Consider the following 20,035-nt stretch of genomic DNA (forward strand, 5'->3'; position numbering starts at 1 on the left):
AGTCTCCACAGTAGTAGCCTCGAACATAAACCCGCTTGACCAAATATATTTTATTTCGGCTCTGGCTGGGTTAATTTGCCATTTCTTTTTGTTAAAGTCTATCTCGTGTTTTACTCTACGCGCCAAACCAGGTTTGGTTCCTTTGTTCACTGTCTTTTTGCAGGCTTCTGCACAGAAGCCCTCCTTAAGGCGCCTAAAAGTCTGGGTAGGCAGGATGTGAGGGAGGAGTCTTAGGGTTCCCTTGGTAACCCAAGTCGCACTCCTGTTTGATTGGCTTGGTGACTGTCCTTGCCAGGACAGCAACCCTGCTGTGTGATTGAAAGCCAGGCTGTGTGAATGGGGGAAAACTGCATAAAAAGCAGGTCTCTGGGACTGGAAAGGCAGAGTCGCCACTGGTAGGAAAGAACTGACGAGGAGCTGATGGAAGAGGACCCCTACCACAACTGAACTGCCCGGTGAAGCCCTGCTGCAGGTCCAAATCCTCGGACTCCAACAACAGAGAGATCCTCCAGGAATCTTCTACCCTTGAGTTGGTGGGACCAACCAGTTTGCCCAAACTTCAAGCCACGACCTTGAGCAAAAGACTTTTGTCCTATTAACTTTGGCCCTAAGCATTTTCTACCTGACTCTATCACTGTAGTTCCTCTTGCTCAATTGCCCTAAGTACTTACCTGTTGGTGTGGTTCCATTTCTATTAACTTTGTCTTTCCGTACCTTTTAAATTTCTGGAGTGCCATTTTGCTCCCACTTCATTTTGTGATTTTAACTTGTCTGGAACCTATTGGGAGTGGTATGGTGTATTAAGAGTGTGATTTTTAAACTGCTTTACTTTAGTGAGATGTTATAAAACTGATGTGTGAATAAATGTATATTCATTTACTCAGAAACCTGGAGTCAGTGTTTGTTTGAATGATAGTAATTGCTGTCCTTTGTGTAACTATTGATACGCTCACTTGCTCTTGAGATAAGTCTGGCTGCTCAGCCATCGCTACCACTTTACTGTATAGTACAGTCTTGTACCAAAGGTGAATTTGTACTGTCAATTGTAGTCTTAATTGTGTGAGGTGTTACCAAAGGGTACTGCATATAATTCTGCCTAACAACCACCATTCCCTTGGCTTGCTGCTCTCACTTCCAAACTGCCAATTCCCTCTATCGCCTCCTTGTGTAGTATGGAGCTGGCCTTCTCCTCCCACGGTATCAGGGCAAGGGGGTCCATTGTGCCACCTCCTGTGTCCGATGTCTCATGCCATTGTTTGGACACAAGGCTGCAGACCCTGACCTTGAGGTCATTCCAGCGTTTCCTGCAGTGCTCACTGTCCCGTGGGACTGTGCCCACTGCCATGACCTTGTCAAAGATGCTTGCCCAGATTGTTGCCTTTTTCTGGCCTGATGGTTTCCGATGCCTGGAGCCACAGACCTCTTCAGCATGGGCCACCACCTCATCAGAGAGGACAGGCAGCTCAGTCTCATTGAATTTTTGTTTTCGGAGGTGCATTCCTGGCACCTTTCCTTTCCCTCTTCCCTTAGACATCTTACCACTCCCTTCTGGTTCCGGATGGCCATAGGAAATGGTGGATTCGGAGTGGATTTTGTTTTTCAAAATGGCCACTTCCGTGCTTCCCGTTCTGGCATTTATGCTATTTACAGCGTCAGTAATTATGGCACCACAAATCCACCAGCTGTGATTGCACCAGCAGAATTAGAGGGGCGGATGCATCACCGGTAACGATAATTCCAACAAAACCATGCAGAAATTACTGTTTGGGGACTCATTTTTACTGGTAATTCTGCTGGACTGAATTACCATTGCCTCCAATGGTGTGGGCGTGCTCCTGCCAAGTTGTGATACAGCAGTAATTCCGCCGGACAGTATTGCAGTAAAGGGAATTACCGCCATATTACAGCTGTACTCATAATGAGCCCCAATGCGACAGATACTAGTGCCACCACGGCTGTGATCTGCATCTTCATTTTCTTCAATGCCACGCACGGTCCTCTTTAGGAAAGGGAATGGTGGTGAAGGTGGACCTGAACGCTCACAGGAACCCCCCTATGTTGAAAAGGGTCTGGTGCATTTGCACCTTGCTGGCCTTATTCACCTATGCATAGCAATGCAGTGTTTTGCAATATGGTAGGGTCCCTTGCAAGCCTCTAGATCCAAGACATTTAGGTGGGATCGGTTGCGAGGATGGATGGAAGACGCCTTTTCCAATTCACATTGGCACTACGATATTCAGTGCACATTGCTGCCCAAGGACACATTCGAGAAAAGGATAGGGGCTCTGAGCAGCATGCACACAGACCGCCTTTATGATGCCGAGCAAATTATGCAATGCCGTTTTATCAGTAGATTTCAGACTTTCTTCCTGTACGATCACTGGAAAACAAACTACCACAGCTGATCTCTCATTCCTTTATTATCATTGAGAATAGGTTTGGCTGCATGTTTATTTTTGTGTTATGATAAAAATGTACGTTAACATTTTCATGGCTATGATTTCCATGCATTTAATGATGATGGGGCAGTGGAATGTTCTGAATAGAAATATAAAAATAATAATAATACAAGTGAACTCAAGTATGAAGGCCTTGTCTGAACAGGATACAATGTCACACTGCACTGCTTCCTGGAATAGCAAATATAGTATAATCATGTTTGTGACCAGCCCTGCACTAGGCTGTGTGTGTGTCTGAATTGTGAATGCATTGTTCGCAGATGGGAATTCTGCCTGGGCTCGCTGCAGCGTACAGATGAGATGATGATTAGAAATGCCACTTTATGGTTGGTTTTTCACGGTAAATATTGTACAATAGAGGAACAAGATTGCGTTTCCATTAGATATCTAGTTATGTTTTATTATTAAAACGGTGATATTCGACATATGCTGGATTTTCACATTTTTTCCCAAACATAATATATGCCTTGGAATCGAAACCTTATTTCAATAATAATAATATATAAAGATCAAAACGCTGGAAGAGGCCGCTAAATACAAACTGGCCGCGGACCTACCAGTCAATTACCAAAAACAAAATGAACCCATGAGCTATTTACTACAAGGTCCAAGTAAGCAAATTAGAAACACCTTTCTAAGGGCCAGGCTGAATCTCTTACACACGAAAGAAATCCTATTCATCAGAGGCTCTGCTGCTAATAACCTCTGCAGATTCTGCAACAAACCCGAAACAATAGAAACCTTGAGGCATCTGCTGCTGTCATGCCCGGGACTAGCGGCCAAAAGAATGATACATATGGGCCACTTATCCAAAAACAGCAGTTGCGGGGAGGAGGAATATTGGTGGAATATCCTGATGTCAGGTGGAAATGTAAAATCAGTAATCGCAGTCGGCCAGTTCTTTCAGAACATAAACCTGAACAAAGAAGATCCAATCTGACAAGTACATTTCCACCTGTCTGGACACAGAAGCGCAATAGATCAGAATTCCTTTGGGATCACAAACTCTCTGAACAACAAACTTTGTTAAAACTGTGAAAACAGTTGAATCAAATAAAAAAAAAAAAAAAAAAAAAAAATAAACGTTTTATAGAGGCTGTTTTTAGACAGGTTGGCCCAATTTTGAAGGACGGAAATCGATGTTCTTTTTACCTACTCGTTTCTAGACATCTGAATCAGGACACTGTCGAGGTTCAACATCATGAACAGGCGTCCCATACAGATATGTATCTGCAACATTTGCATAACTGAATGACCTACTACCTCTTATCAGCTAAATAGCAGTGAGTTTAAGTGTATACAACCTCTGACTGCAGATGAGGGATCATGGGAGTTGTAGTCCCAAATATCCGGACAGCTGCAGGTTGCAGACCCTTGGTGTACTTTAGATACTTTAGTGTATTGAAAGGTTATGTCGAGGCAGGCAGGAGTGTGAGTGGTGGTATGCTGTAGCACTACATGTGCATGGCAAGGAATGCGTCCGAAATAATGACAGTTGACACATTAGAGATGACAAGACAGATAAAAAGACTAGGTTACTCTAAACATTTACGTAGAATTTAACTTCTCTGATCTTTGCTTCATTACCTTGTTGTGTTCTTTATCATACTTCCCATAATGTAGGAAGGCCTACGTGGGACTGTTTCTTAATTTCTGTGCCCATTACTTAATGAAACTTGTTAAGAAGCTTTTGATTTTGGGTTTAAACGTCTGACAAATGGCTGTAGATTTAAACTCTGATCTGGAATTCAAATCAGGCAACAGGTGGTTGTCATTGGCGATACGGAGAAGGACCCCATGTTCTGGGGATAATCAGCCCAAAGGGAGGTGCCTGGTATATGAAACAGATCCACCTGAGCATCAGACTGCTAGGCCGGGATGAAAGAGGACCATACAGGCTGGATTGACTTGGTGGGTTTTGGCATGTATTGATTATTGTGCTCAAAATGTCTCAATTGTTCTGGTCACAGGTAGAGTTTGGCAAGAGATCCAGGATGCTGGGGATGTGCGGGGGGAGCACATGCTGAATGCAATGGTTGTTGAAGAAAATTCTTCAGCAGGTAGTGATACCTTCCAGTGTTTGAGAAAGAAAATTTAGCCACTGGATTTACATGGTAGGCATGTCTTGGTAAGTCATTTGTGTCTGGAAATTATTTTACTTTAGTGGGCTCTACTGACAGTTATTTACTGATGCGGTATTCAGAAAGTGGAAATGCTCCAGAAGGGGCTCTCTTTAGTAACTGTCTTCTCAGCATTGAATGGTTCTGAGTGTGAACTGGAACTGCCAGCGACCGGAAATGTGCATATTCGATACACGTCTTTGGCAAGGTTGCCATGGGTGGTCCTCTGGAGGTCAGCATTTAGAAAAGTGGTTAGTGTTCTGGGCCCTGAAGTGCATTCAATGGCACTCCTATATTTAATCTTCAGCTGTAAAGCAGCTAAAGGCTTATGGTTCCCATCATCCAAGAGTTTATGGCTTCTCAGGCTGCTGAAGACAGTTTTCAGAAGTGAAGGGCCGCAGCCTGCAAGCATGATTTCAGGTCTACAGTTATATCCCTATTCTGTAAAAGTGAAAATAACTGACTAGCTCCAGTCTTCATAGGCAAATCTATGTATTATTATTATTATTTATTATTTTATTATTAGTATTATTATTATTATTATTATTATTATTATTATTATTATTATTATTATTATTATTTATTTATTTATTGGTGTGTGGCTTAAATAAACCTTTCACCCATATAAAAACACAGAATAAAATTACATCTATTATTTACAATTTCATTTCAATTCCAATAAAGAGGAACAAAGCGAAAGAAAACGAAAAACATCAATATATTGAAAGAGTTAATTCTAAAATTTCACGATCCTAAGATATCCGAAATAAAAACACATCCTAATCATGTTCATCACTCACAATCTATAAGTTCATATTAATACGTATTGCAGTGTTAAAAACGTCCTCCAAAAACTTAATGAGTGTTATAATCATTGACACTCTTTCCGCACACTTAAATGGAGTCCACCATTAATCTGGAGGGATCGAGACAAATTCTCAGCAAAATGTTCCCAGGTAAAATGTTCACTTCTCAGTTAAGCCTATGCAAAAAAACAAAATGTGCTGCAGTGTTGTGCTACTATTCTCGCTACCAGTGAACCTATATGACAAATACACATCCTTCCACAATCTCCTCGAAATTAAAATGTCCATAGTAAAGTATAGACTAGGCAAAACCTCAGGAATTGAGAGCTATAGAAGGATATTGAACATTTAACCAAATACATAGGGAGGATATTATAGGGCCAAGATTCCTCACAAACGTTCTTGTATAACTTAAATCGCAATATTTGTTCCAACGTTTTGGACCAGTCCTTTCTCCATCATTTAATTTTAATGACCAGCGGGGCTAAGAGAAGCATCTCTTCAGAGGTATTCAGATCTTCAATTATCAGATGGCATGCTGCTCTTCTCAGCATGAGGACAGGGACACTGTGGTTATTCAAAGCCTCCTTTATTATTAAAAAGCCTCTCACCGCGGTCTCTGCTATACATTGTCCATATAGTGACAATGATTTCCATGTTAACATGGCATTCATCGAAATGAGATCTAAGCCATATCTTATTGGTTGGGTAGGAATCCCTTGCGGGAGCTTCAGGACCTTTCTCCAAAACTAGCCATATATTATGTGAAGGGAAAAAGACATGTTCTGCACCATAGGCCAACATAGATACCATTTTCAAACTATCAAAGGAGACTAGAGGAACCACAGATAATCTCCCACACTTTTTCAATAAGAGCAAGCCCTGGGATACCAGGATTTTAGCCTTCGTCCTCAATTGGGCACCTCTTAGTACATCGTTCGGGCTGATATTCAGCAACATCCCCAAATAGGAGAAAGATAACAAGTGTTTGAGGGGCTCATTGTTTAAGCACAAAACTAAAGACTTTACTCACCTCCCAGTGGCTGATTGAATTGTAAATGCTGTTGAATTTGCCACATTGTTCCTTATCTTATTTTGATCTGCATAAGACTGCAACGCGTCCAGTTGCCGCTGCAACCCTATAGGAGTCTGGTCTTGAAGGACAAGGTTACGCACATATAGGAAGTGGCCCACCCCCTTCTGTTTATTCTCGGCGGGAGGCCTCCTGCCCCACCCAAAGTATTTATCATATCTGATATATATATACATTGAATAGGGCCTGGCAAGAGGACAACCCTTTTTCAAACCCCTCCTGGTCACAATTGGAAGGGGCAGATATACTGCCCCATCCAGCGTTACCCTAAGGAAGATGTGTGAGTAGAGTGCTCAAAATGCCTGCACCACATCAAGAGGACATCCCCATCTCATCAACTTGGTCCAAAGGAGTTCCCTGTCCACTGAGTCAAAGGCTCAGATGAACGCTAGGCATCTTTTACCCTTATTCATCATTGCCCTAGCCGTCAACACATTGGGCCTCATTTATTAGCACCAGGGCTACCCCCTTACCGCATACCGAGTCTGGGTTCTCGTGTTCTTTTTACACATTTTAGACAACATATTTTCTGCATCATATTGGAACATCATCCCCTTGTCAGATCTGACCCAGTTGTATATATATTTGTTTATACTTTTTAATTCAGCTGGATATATTCAAACCAAATTCATGCTTTATTTTCTTTAAGTCATAGCTCAGCTTTCTCTTTTCAAGTACAAAATCTTTATAGTACGAGTGTTAATGGGTGAAGTCTTTCTTGTTGCTTCTATTGTTGGACACCACAAACTCTGCCACATATGGGGCATACTCAATAGAGTTCTGTGAATTATTGCCGCTAGATTATTTTTTTTCCTGACAGACATTTTTGATGTAACCTGGTTACCTTGGAGGAGTTCATCTTCAATTGATTGCTCCCTTGAGTCATTTCAACCCTCGTTTCAAACACATCCTCTGTGGTTATGTTGTTAGACTGCCATGGCATCTTCAAGATATTATGATCGTTATTAAGCAAGGTGATTACCTCAAAGGTGGAGACTTTTGGGAGAAAGTTAAATGACACAAATATGTTGTCAATGTCCCTGTTGTTCTACTCTTTTCCATGTCTACCCGGGGTATCTCCTCTGACTTGCCCGTTTAAACAATGAAGATTTCTCTGACCCTTTACCCTTAAACAAATGAGCACCCTCTTTTCTGCCAGAGACCGTATTGGGTAATCCACCACTCTTATCTCACTTGTATCAGTCTGCTATGACATGTTTAAGTCACCACAAATTATAACATTGGGGTCACAAACCAATTTATCACATTTGTCGAAAATGTCAATGTTTGTGTTGTCAGTTTCAGAGACAGAAGGACATGTAGAGGTATCAGAATTGGAAGTCTTAACTCTGACCTGTGACTTAGAGCCAGGGATCAACCCAGTTTTCTTAGTTTGGTGTTTTCTTTGTGTTATCCGGTAATGAACAAGCGTCTCCAGATGCCACCCTGACCAATGAGAAAATTACCAATCAGGGGGACAGTCAGAGCCAACCGCCAGTTCAGGAGAAGAAAACCCCAAAGGGGAAAAAAAAAACGTATGAGCACTGGAGCGGTTTGTTAGGAATGGTATTCCTAATATATGTTTCGCCTCCGATTCTATGTTTATCCTCTTGCTTAATCCTTCCCTCTAAATGCATGGTGTGCGTCTGCAGGTATCAGGTCATGATTGAAATGCCAGGAGTGTGACTGACTGGACTGCTGAGTGTATGAGATTCCAGCCAGGGCAGTTGCTGATCATGTAGCCTGGGTTTTGGGCGCCAGTGGGCTTCCCTAAGACTGCTCTTCATATCTCCTTGTGATGTAACCTGATTAAAGTAACCTGAAGATCATAGCTGACTACCTGAGTATCCTTTATAAGTACGCGACTAATGGTCATAACACGGTTGGTAATTGAAGCGTGGAAACAAGCCAGGCGATGGAAGTTCGCCCAGGAATGCACAATGAGCCTGGAGGGGATCTGTGAAGCTTCAAAGGTCCAAGATCAGAGAGGCAGCAACCAGTCTGAAAGTGGGGAAGAAACAAGAAAAACATCCAGGTAACGGAGAACATGAACCAGGATGAGAGAGAGAGAGACGCAGAAAGGAAAAAAACAGCACTACAGTGGTAGAATTACCGGAGCCCTGAGCTAAGGAAGCCTTAGCATTGAGATACACCCAGCTGGGTCTGGAGCATTGTCTTGTCCAATGCGGCAATGTGTTCACGTCGCACAAATGTTGCAGAACGCCATATTGGATGAGTAGAGGCCTCAAAAGATTAAGGCAAAAGGGGCGCCATCTTGGAACAGAGTCTACCAGTCGTGAAAGTACACGGAAATCTCCACTTAGACCAAAGGGAGCAATTCCTGTATGGTCTATTTGTGACACTATGCCCCCGCCAATGACTCACTCCCCAGGGTTTTCCTGGGTGTAATAGATGGTATCGATGTAGCAGAACAGGGGCATGCAGATTGGAATGATTTGCCAAGACCTCTCGCTAGAGGGATACCCTTTCCAATCAACAAGATACTGTAGTCTCCCACATCAGTATTGAGAATCAAGGATGCGGCTAACCTCATACTCCAGCTGCTGGTTGATGGTAGGGTTTCAGCAAGGAGACATGAAAGGTGGGATGTATCCGAGACCAGGAGGGAGGCAACTGTAGACTGTATGCAACTGGATTGAGGATTCTGGTTATCCGAAAATGACTGAAGTACTTTGGAGAATGTTTAGACGGACATAGATGTTGCGGTAGATACTCAGAAGAAAGCCACACCTGCTCACCAATTTTAAATGAGGGGGCGTGTTTCCTTTTGCAATCAGCATAAAACTGGGTGGTTTGGCGTTTGGACTCTAATTGTTCCAGGTTGAGTTTATGAATACTCTGAATGTCTGTGACCTATTGTTGCACCGATGGAAGTGTAGTGGATTCAGTGGTGTGTACAGGAAAAACTGTTGGATGATATTCATACGTACAAAATAACAGGCTCATTTTAGTAGAAGCATGAATGGAGTTATTGTATAAAAAGGTGTCCACCGGAAGGAGAGTGACCTGGTCTTCATCAACCTTAGTCGCAAAACATCAGAGGTATTGTTTGAGAGTCTTATTTACTCTTACCGAGACTCTGTTGCTCTGTGGATAATAACCTGTTAGATGACACAGATCAGACAAAAAACAAGAAATGTATTGAGATACGCAATCCAAAATCATGACATCGGGTAGACCATGTAGTCTGAATATATCTGAATAGAATATGATAGCCATTTCGGCAGCAGTAGGAAGTTTGGCCAATGGTGAAAAATTGGCTAATTTCTAGAAATAGTCAATCGTGACCATAATTGTGGTACAGCCCTTAGACTCTGGAAGTTCCACAATAAAATCTGTGGCAATATTTTGCCTGGTTTGTGATGGTAATTCTGGTGGTAGGAGGAGACCAATAGGCTTGTTTTGGGTTCTTTGGTTTGAGTGCAATGAACACACAATTTGTTTAGTTGCTTAATGGTGAGATCCATAGCTGGCCTCCAGATATAACAAAGTATAAGGTGGCTACTAGCGTTGATCCCTCTATGTCCAGTGGGAAGTGAATCATGGCAAAGTTGTAGTACAATCTTCCTGATCCATTTGGTTGGGACTCATTGGAGGGGATCCTTATAAAAGTAGTTCCTGTTCTTTTCTTAGTTTCCAAAGATTGTCGGTGGAAATGGTAGACCATAAAGGGGAGTGTATGGTTTCTTGTTTAAGGAGTTGCATAAAATCATCAACATGGTATATGCATTTTTTCTCTTGAAAGACAGTGAAATATGGCATGATTGGTTTGTTCTTCTCATTAGGTCTGCATGAGAGAGCGTCTGCAAATTTGTTCTGAGAGCCATGGATGTATGATAGTTCAAACTGGTATTGAGCGAAAAAGAAGGCCAAGCAGGCTTGGTGGCTGTTTCTACATTCCAGCGATTGTAGAGCTTGAATATCTTTATGTTCCATACGAATTTGAACTGGATGCATTGCACCTAACAAGAGGTCTTGCCCGTCAAGACAAGCTTGACGTATGGGCAATCATCCTTTTTCTAATACTGAATAGTGTCTTTCACTTTCATTTAATGTTCTAGACCAATGTTCCTGGGGATGTTCGATGCCATCAGTTTGAAGTTGTTTTAGTACCATGCCTATTGCATATTCAGAGGCATTGGTTTCCACGAGAAAGGGCTTGGTAAGATCAGGCTGACACAATATGTGTGCTTGAGTGAAGCGACGTTTCAGCTGTTGAAAAGTGTCATCAGTCTCCTTTGACCAGCAGAACAGAACTCCCTTTTTCATAAAAGATGTAATGGGTAGCACTTTGGTGAACACATTGAAGATAAACCTCCTATAAAAAATGTAAAGTCCCCAAAAACTTGGAATCTGATTAACAGTAGAAGGAATTGACCAGGCCAGTATCATGGAGACCTTCTGTGGATCCATAGCAATCCCAGATTTGAAGAAGATAAAACCTAGATATGAAACAGAGTACTGGATGTAGTGGCAATTTTGGTCTGGTATTCCTATTATATGTTTTGCCTCCGATTCTATGTTTATCCTCGTGCTTAATCCTTCCCTCTGAATGCATGGTGTGTGTCTGCAGGTATGAGGTCATGATTGAAATGCCAGGAGTGTGACTGACTGGACTGCTGAGTGTATGAGATTCCACCCAGGGCAGTTGCTGATGATGTAGCCTGGGTGGTGGACGCCAGTGGGCTTCCCTAAGAATGCTCTTCATATCTCCTTGTGATGTAACCTGATTAAAGTAACCTGAAGATCACAGCTGACTACCTGAGTATCCTTTATAAGTACGCGACTAATGGTCATAACACGGTTGGTAATTGAAGCGTGGAAACAAGCCAGGCGATGGAAGTTCACCCAGGAATGCACAATGAGCCTGGAGGGGATCTGTGAAGCTTCAAAGGTCCAAGATCAGAGAGACAGCAACCATTCAGAAAGTGGGGAAGAAACAAGAAAAACATCCAGGTAAGGGAGAACATGAACCAGGATGAGAGAGAGAGAGACGCAGAAAGGAAAAAAACAGCAATACAGTGGTAGAATTACCGGAGCCCTGAGCTAAGGAAGCCTTAGCATTGAGATACACCGAGCTGGGTCTGGAGCATTGTCTTATCCAATGCGGCAATGTATTTACGTTGAGCGCAAGTTGCAGAGTGCCATATTGGATGAGTAGTGGCCTCAAAAGAGGCAGGCAAAAGGGGCACCATCTTGGAACAAAGTCTACTGGTCGTAAAAGTACACAGAAATCTCCAATTAGACCTAATGGATCAATTCCTATATGGTCTATTTATGACTCGTGTCCACAAAGAATTGATCTCTCATTCTCCCTCGATTGCAATATAGGTTAGCAATCATAAAGTGCACAGCCTTGTTTTGGGCACCCGTGTTCTGCTTTAAAACCATGATTTAAATGTATAGGTTCAGATGATCTAGAACAATCTAGAAATCCAACAATCTAGAAACACGAGAGTTTAAGACGGAAGCATGCATATGGTCTGACCACCACAGCATATCCTTTCACATCAGCCTACCCCTCTCTAAATCTAAAACCCCCAACAATCCCATTCTCTCGACCTATCGAAACTACAAAAACATAGACAGGAACCATCTCATACACTGCTTAGCCGAGGTTGAAAAAAAGCAAGTTGAGAATGACACTTGTGAAATCATGCTACTAAACTTACTTAGTCACTTCAATAAACTTATAGACCAAGTAGCTCCCCTCCAAACTAAGTCAACCAGATCTATCCAAAAGAACCAACAATGGTTCTCCAAAGAACTAGCAGAACAAAAAAGAGATAAACGAAACAGAGAAAACGCTTGGCTAAAAGATCCCTCGTTAGCCAATAAAGCCCTTTGGAAAGAAAGTGAAACAAAATACAAACACATGATAATTACGGCCAAAAAGAACTTCTATAATGAACAGATCTCTACAGCAGCCAACGCCACCAGCAAATTGTTTAAAATTCTCAAATCTATAGAAAAACCAAAAGCTATTACCCCTCCTTTTCTACCCTCACAAGAAGAATGCGACTCTACTCAGACCGCCTTCTTCAATAAAATCGCTAAAGCCAGGGATTCAATTATTAACTCATTATCTAACAAACAAATGACAGAGACCCTGCCAGCCGAGATTTCAACACCAGGTACTGAAACTTTCAAATTCACAGAGATCAACAGTAGCGACATGATCAAGGTACTGACAACAATGAAACCTACAACTTGTGCAGAGAACATCATCCCACCCAAAATAATACTGGATAACATTGACATATTCGCCCCCACCTTGACAAAAATCATAAACGCCTCATTCAGAGACCAGAAAGTGCCTGATGCCATCAAAAAGGTTACAGTAACCCCCTTGGTAAAAAAACCCAATCTGGACCAGAGAGACCCAAACAACCTTAGACCCATAACTAATTGCAACTTCATTCTCAAAATCATGGACAAAATTGCCACCATGCAATTCCAGACATACGTGGAGGAGTCAAACGCCCTCCACCCACAACAATCTGGCTTTCGACCCGCCCACAGCACCGAGACAGCCATGTTAGATCTCCAGACCAAAATGCTCGGCATTATGGACAAGGGTAAGACAGGCTTTCTTATTTTACTCGACCTTAGTGCCGCTTTTGACCTCCTGGACCACAACCTACTCCAGGTTGCTCTGAAAAAGTTCACCAATTGTTCGGATGAAGCCACCAGCTGGATAATGTCATTCTTAAAAAATAGAATATCCAGGGTGCACTGGGGGGACAAGTTCTCACTGGAAAAAGAAATCCTCTGTGGAGTCCCCCAAGGGGCAAGCTTGTCACCACTGCTGTTTAACATCTACCTGAGGTACTTATGCCTAGTTCTTGACCATATTAACACCTACTTCACTAACTACGCTGATGATACGCAGCTGGTATTTGAACTAAGTGGCGATTATCAAAAGGACAGTGAGCAACTCAACATGATTTATAGTTATGTAGAGCAATGGATGGACTCCAACTGGATGTGCCTTAATGGGAAAAAACGGAGCTCATGATTTTTGGCTCATTATACGCCCGAGCTAAGCTACCCACATCCTACGCATCCTTTCAGATCAAAGACACACCCATTCCGGTATTAGGCAAGGTCAAAACCCTCGGTATGCTGCTTGAAGCATCCTTAGGGGCAGAGGCCCAAGCACTATACGTTAAGAAAAACTGTGCCTACCACCTCCGTCTAATAAATGCCATCAGACCCTTCATATCAGAAGATAATTGCGCGACCATAGCTAGAGCCACCATCTTGTCACGACTCGACTATGGCAATGCCCTACTTCTGGGGGCCTCCAAACGGTGCCTACAAAGCTACCAAGTTATACAGAACAACGCAGTAAGAACCGTCAAACTTAAATCTAGGACAGAGCATATCAGCAACTCCAGAAGGGAGCTACACTGGCTTAAAATTGAAGATAGGGTGCACTTTAAGACCCTAACTATCGTCCATAAATGCATTCACGGAAAAGCACCAACATACCTAAAAACGAGGATCAGTTCATACGTCCCAAACAGAACTCTGAGATCATCCCTACTCGGCAAAATTGCTATAGCCCCACATAAACTTAAAAGTGGCCTAGGCAGAGCCTTTCCAACCCTTGCTGCCAACCTTTGGAACAATCTCCCGGACCACCTAAGATTAGAGCCTAACTACATCCGTTTCCGCAAATCTCTAAAAACCCACATCTTCAAATAATACTCCACATGTTCAAACCTCAGCCGGAGTATTCCTTGTATTTTCCGTCCCGTCTTCATATGTCCGTCTCACTGTCAGTCTGTCTATCGTGTTCCTATATCTGCGCCCCGAGGCTCGCGAGCTACCGGCGCACTACAAATATTAAATAAATAAATAAATAAAAAATGATATGTATATCTGATATACAGACCTCCAGGCCCGATGGGCTCCTTTGAGGAGGCTGTATCTACCATCTTATCCAACAACTTAAAACACTCCTCCCAAATTATTCTACTAGGGGACTTCAACCTAGGTTTTAATGACCCCAAAGACTTACATGCAACCAGCGTTGCCAATATCCTGACAGAACTCGGCCTTACCCAAGGCGTGCTCCTCCCTACACACAACAAAGGAAGAATACTCGATTGGGTGGCAGACTACAAGTGCCACGCCTCTATCTCGTCTGTCTCCCCCCAGATTTGGACAGACCATTACCTTGTATTTTTGTTAGAAACCAACAGACCGACCTCCACTCACACTCAGGTGGCCATATCTGTTCCAACAAGAAACAAAAAGAATATCACTTCAGATAATCTGCTTCCCCTGATCCTCCCTAAACTCAACTCTCTGCCAGAAAACCTGAGCCCTGAGGCCTTTGTGAATGAGTATAACAGAATGATGTCCAACTCACTTGATCGAATCGCACCACTTAAAATGAGACAAAGCAAGCCGAAAGCTCACCTCAATTCTTGTTACACGCCATACCTTAAAACATTACATATAAAAAAAAGACAATGTGAGGCTACATGGAGACTATTACCCTCCAACGAAAACAAAACAAAACCAACCTCAGCAACATAACCGCTCTTTAGATACTACTGGCCAAACGTGAAACCTATAACACGAGAATATCTCAAGCTAACTCAAGTACAACAGAACTCTTTTTCATTCTGAAAGAATTAGAAGCCCCGACCCCAGTGCCAGATAATTGCGTAAAAGATTAATCTTGGTGTGCTAACATACAGCAAGCACTTGCTAACAAAGATACCACCCTACAAGCCAAAATTGCCAAGAAAAAAGCGTCACTTACTATACCGCCCCTAACAAGATTTATACTGCACTTCCCAAAAATACTGTATGCCCGCCCACTTTAAGTTCTCTAAAGTATCCATCATAGAGACTGAAAAAAATGATATTATCACTCAAACCTTCTAACTGTCAAGGAGATCAATGCCCTGCCCAATTGATAAAGGAATCAGCCAGACACCTTGCTCCCTATATCACAAAACTTATCAATGCCTCATTTTCCACAGGATCCATACCAAGTAACCTCAAAGAATCCTGGGTGCTCCCTCTACTTAAAAAAACAAACGTTAGATCCGGCCATATCCACTAATTACCGAACAATCACTACTGTGCCATTTCTCCTGAAAATCATAGAAAAATTGGCCTACTCACAAATCCAGAAATACTTGGCATCTAACCACTTGCTATGAGCACGACAATCCAGCTTCCGGCCCCAGCACCTAACTTAAACAGCTTTAATAGACCTAAAGGCCCAAATTGATGAGCCAAGGGATAATGGGAAATCAGCACTACTACTCCTCCTGGACCTATCAGCTGCTTTCGACCTTGTTGACCACAAGGTCCTCTGCAGCCACCTGGACGTAGCCGCTCATTTTTCTGAAGAAGCTATAGTATGGATTCAATCCTTTCTCAATAACAGGACCATGAGAGTCTTCTCCCCCACTGCAGTTGCTGACCCGATCCCCATCACCTGCGGAGTACCCCAGGGATTATGAGTGTTTCCCATGCTCGATTACATTTTCACGAAGCCCCTTTTCGATGATCTGGACCATCTCGGTATCACCTACACCAACTATGCAGATGATACTCAGATTCTCCTCCCACTTAATGGGGATTATGACAAGGATTTGGCCTTGGTGAACAATGTATATCTCATCATCTAGGCATGGATGGCCACACATGGACTATGCCTGAATGATGATAAAACAGAGATTATCATCCTGGGTACTTCATCGTCTCTCAAAAAACTAGGACCGAGCTATTCTTCATTCAACATTGACAATAACCTTATCACTGCCACCAACTAGGTGAAAACCCTGGGTGTCTATTTGGACTCCATCCTCACCTTCAATGAACAGGTTAACCCAATGGCTTCTGCCCCTCCATATACCTGCAAACTCATTCAGGCAGGTAAACCTTTCCTATCCAACAAAAGCTGCATTACTCTGGCTAGAGCACTCATTCTGTCAAAGCTGGATTTTTGTAACGCCCTTTACATAGAAGCTAACAAGGCTACTATCAAGAGAATCCAGCTTCTCCACAACAATGCTCGTAGAGCAGAACATGGAATACCCAGGAGAAAGCATATCTTTGAAATTAGAAAATCTAATAACTGGCTCTCCACTCATGAAAAAATCCAATTAAAAGTTGTGTCACTCCCTATAAATGCTTAAACAACGCAGCTCCATGCTACCTCATGGAGAGACTTACTAAAACTACTCCCACAAGATTCACTAGATTATCCAGCATGAATCACCTCTCGATCCCAAGATTCAAGCTTGCCAGAATTGGGGCACGCAGCTTCCAGGTCAAAGCAGCTCAACTCTGGAACTCACTACCCCTCCCGCTGCGCGCGGATTAATCCTACCTCAAATTCCGCCAGAGCCTCATAAGGTGGCTCAAAGACTCAGACAAGTAAGCCCCTGCCTGCCCCTGACCATACCTACAACTGACTAATTCCCTATTCACCCATTAGGCCTATTTTGCATATTTGTATATTTGTATATATCCTTATTGTCCTGTAGCTGCATCTGCAAAATTACAGTCCGACATATTCCTGTATAACATGTATGTACATAATTTCATTCTGTTGTATTACCAAACTGTACTCTGTATATACTCTTAATGAGGTGTAACCAAGCTGTAAGTATTCTTATGCTATGCGCACTGTTACCTCAAGGTCTGGAGCGCAATACAAGAAAAATAAACAAACAAACCAACAAACAAACAACAAACAGGCACTTTACAGCTGATTTGAGATAGGTTGAGCAATCTTTAAGGACTAGAACTTGTATTCCATGACTCCACAGCGAAATCCTGTATTCCTCCTTGTACCTCAAATTGATCTTTTCCATTGTGCAAGATCAAGGCCTGCACAAGCCATGCCCATGAGTACTGTTCACTACTTTTCTTGTTGCACCGTCATTCACCCCCACTGTAATTTTAAAGGGTGTTCTTATATTTGATGTGCTATTACTCTTAGTATGGAACTTGGCTTCATCCTCTTTTATCATTACTTTTGGAATGTCCTTGTGGGTGAGAGTCAGCAATGAGACCAGCTTGTGGCTAGATGGTTTATTGACCTTCAAAAGTCATAGGTGCTTCAAGCGTTACATCCCTTAAATCAGAACCCAGAGGTAGGAAAGCCAGATCCTCTTCTAAAATCATTTCTTTCACCAGGTTAGAGCATAGATGCATCAATATACTATCTTGTGTATCTCTATGTCCTTTGAGCATATTGATCTTAATTTTGGTATGTGATGGAAGAGTCTCAATATGTTTCCTCGATTTCATGTCAAAGCCTCCTCCGAATCCACTAGCCTTTCCAGCTGAATTCATCTAACATATACACTAAAACCATGGTGCTAATAGCACCATGGTCCATGCCGGTATCTTACCGACTCCGCCATGGAGAAATGGGGAATTACCACCCCATTACAAGGTTGGCGGGGCGGTAATTCCCCCTTCCTCCAATGCCCTTCCCCATTCCCATTTTTGCCCATAGGGCATAATGGGAATGGGGAAGGCGGTAATTACGGTACCGCAAATTGCGGTACCATAATTAGCACCAAGGTCCCTTTGCGGGTCCATTCCTTAACAGCTGGTAAAACCAGCCGTTAAGGTGGGAACCCGCAAAGGGACCTCGTAATGAGGCGCTAAGGGATTAGCGGTACGGGTACCCTTACCAGTACCGGTAATCCCTTAGCGCCAGGGTCGTAATGAGGCCCTAAATGTGTTATTTGTGCACCTTTGGGTATCAATCGGTAGGATTAGGGTGCTGATATAGTCAGTTGGAGTGCCTTTTGTCCCATTCAACCTCTTGATCACAGCCAATCGCCTTCTTCCAAGGTTTGGAAGTCTGGGATGAAGTTGGATATATTCCCCTCTGATGTAGTTTCTTTCCTTGGGCTTCCCCGGGTTGGTACAAACAGGCCAGGTTTCCCAGATCTTCTGGTTCGTTACATGCTTCATCTTCTAAATGTGCATTGACTGTCATAGCGTACATTGAATATGTTGATAAGTTCAATAGTTCTATCTGGGAATCATTTTGTTTATCCCCACCTCATTTATCCTGTCTTGATTCCTAATGCACACTCTCGCGGCTACATTCTGCCTATGCTGTTTAGGTTTAGTAGGTCTTGATTTGTTCTTTTTTGGAACTTTTGGTCTTAGTGAGATAACCAGGTTCCTTGAGAACTTCCTCAAAGTCATTTGACTTAAGTCTTATTTTTCCAGAGTCTATGTCTTCAGAATTTTTATACCTTTCTGCTGAAGTTGTTTCGTCTCTTGCTGTCTTTTCTTTTTACTCAGGAATGTAGTATTCCCTTGTTGAAAATGTGTCATTACCTTAGATGTTTATAGTCTGGTCCTCAATTTCTTGCATCGATACATCACAGAAGGGTACTTCCTGCAGGATGTCAGTGTCAGTATCTGCTGACTGTATGTTTATTCTTCATTTTCAATAGGTGGTTTTGCTGCAATGTTTGTAGAAGCTATGATTGACCCATGCTCACATTCTCTTTCCCGGTTATTCAATATTCTGCTTGCAGCGGGTTAAGGCAGACATTCTGCCTCAGAGTGCAGTCTCAGTTCTCTCCTGTCATTACATTAATTGATCAATGGGTCGAGCATTATTTGGAACATATTTAGAGTCTGCTTATTTAAGGATGTATAAAGCTTCAATAAGAGCCCTAAGGCAATGCTTAAGGCTAAAATAGTGCTTACATTAATGGCCACGCTTAATTGATCCTTCGTCAGCTACACAGATGAACGCATCGAAGACCTTGTTCTTGAATTTCTGCTTATAGACATAGGAGTGCAGCATTCCGAAGATTCCGAACTTAAATTCTCTTCCTCCTTTGTCAGAGCCTTTTGGTGATGGGCCTTCGAGGCCCGCAGGCCTTATCTCTGCATCAACCAAGGCGGTATCGTTATTTAATGAAGGAATAGACAGTTTATTGTCGCGCCTTGAAACACTTGTGTGTAGGCGCATTATAAATGCCATATCATATCATATTATATCATATCATACACTGTGGTTCCACCTTCATGATCTCAGAAATCCGTGCAATTTTGTTTGTTTGTTTGTTTATTTGTTTGTTTATTCATTTGCAACACGCTCCAGATCCAAGGGTATCAGGGCGCGACAGTTACAGGAAGGTTCTCAGCTTGGTTACACAGATATATAAATTAGCAATACAGGTACATACATAGACAGGATTGTTACAAGATAATAGTGGACATTGAAGTTATACATTACGTTATGTTGACTATCAAGGAAGCTGCCACTGGACCAATAGGTGATTGACCAGTCATAGATGGTTCTTGGCTTTGATCTACCATTAAACTTGATCACTAGGACCCACTCTGCCGTATTTTAGCAAGGGGTTTGTTGTATCTTTGGCCAAAGATGATTTAACAGTTGCACTTCTGGGATGCACTAATACTCTACCCACTTCAGCGGATCTATCTAACTGTTCAGACAGAAGTTTCTATTAATATATCATCCACTATCTCAGCCATGCCTTCTGATACAGCTGT

The sequence above is a fragment of the Ambystoma mexicanum genome, chromosome 3p (genome assembly GCF_040938575.1).
Source record: "Ambystoma mexicanum isolate Mex_15411 chromosome 3p, UKY_AmexF1_1, whole genome shotgun sequence".
Classification (NCBI taxonomy): domain Eukaryota; kingdom Metazoa; phylum Chordata; class Amphibia; order Caudata; family Ambystomatidae; genus Ambystoma; species Ambystoma mexicanum.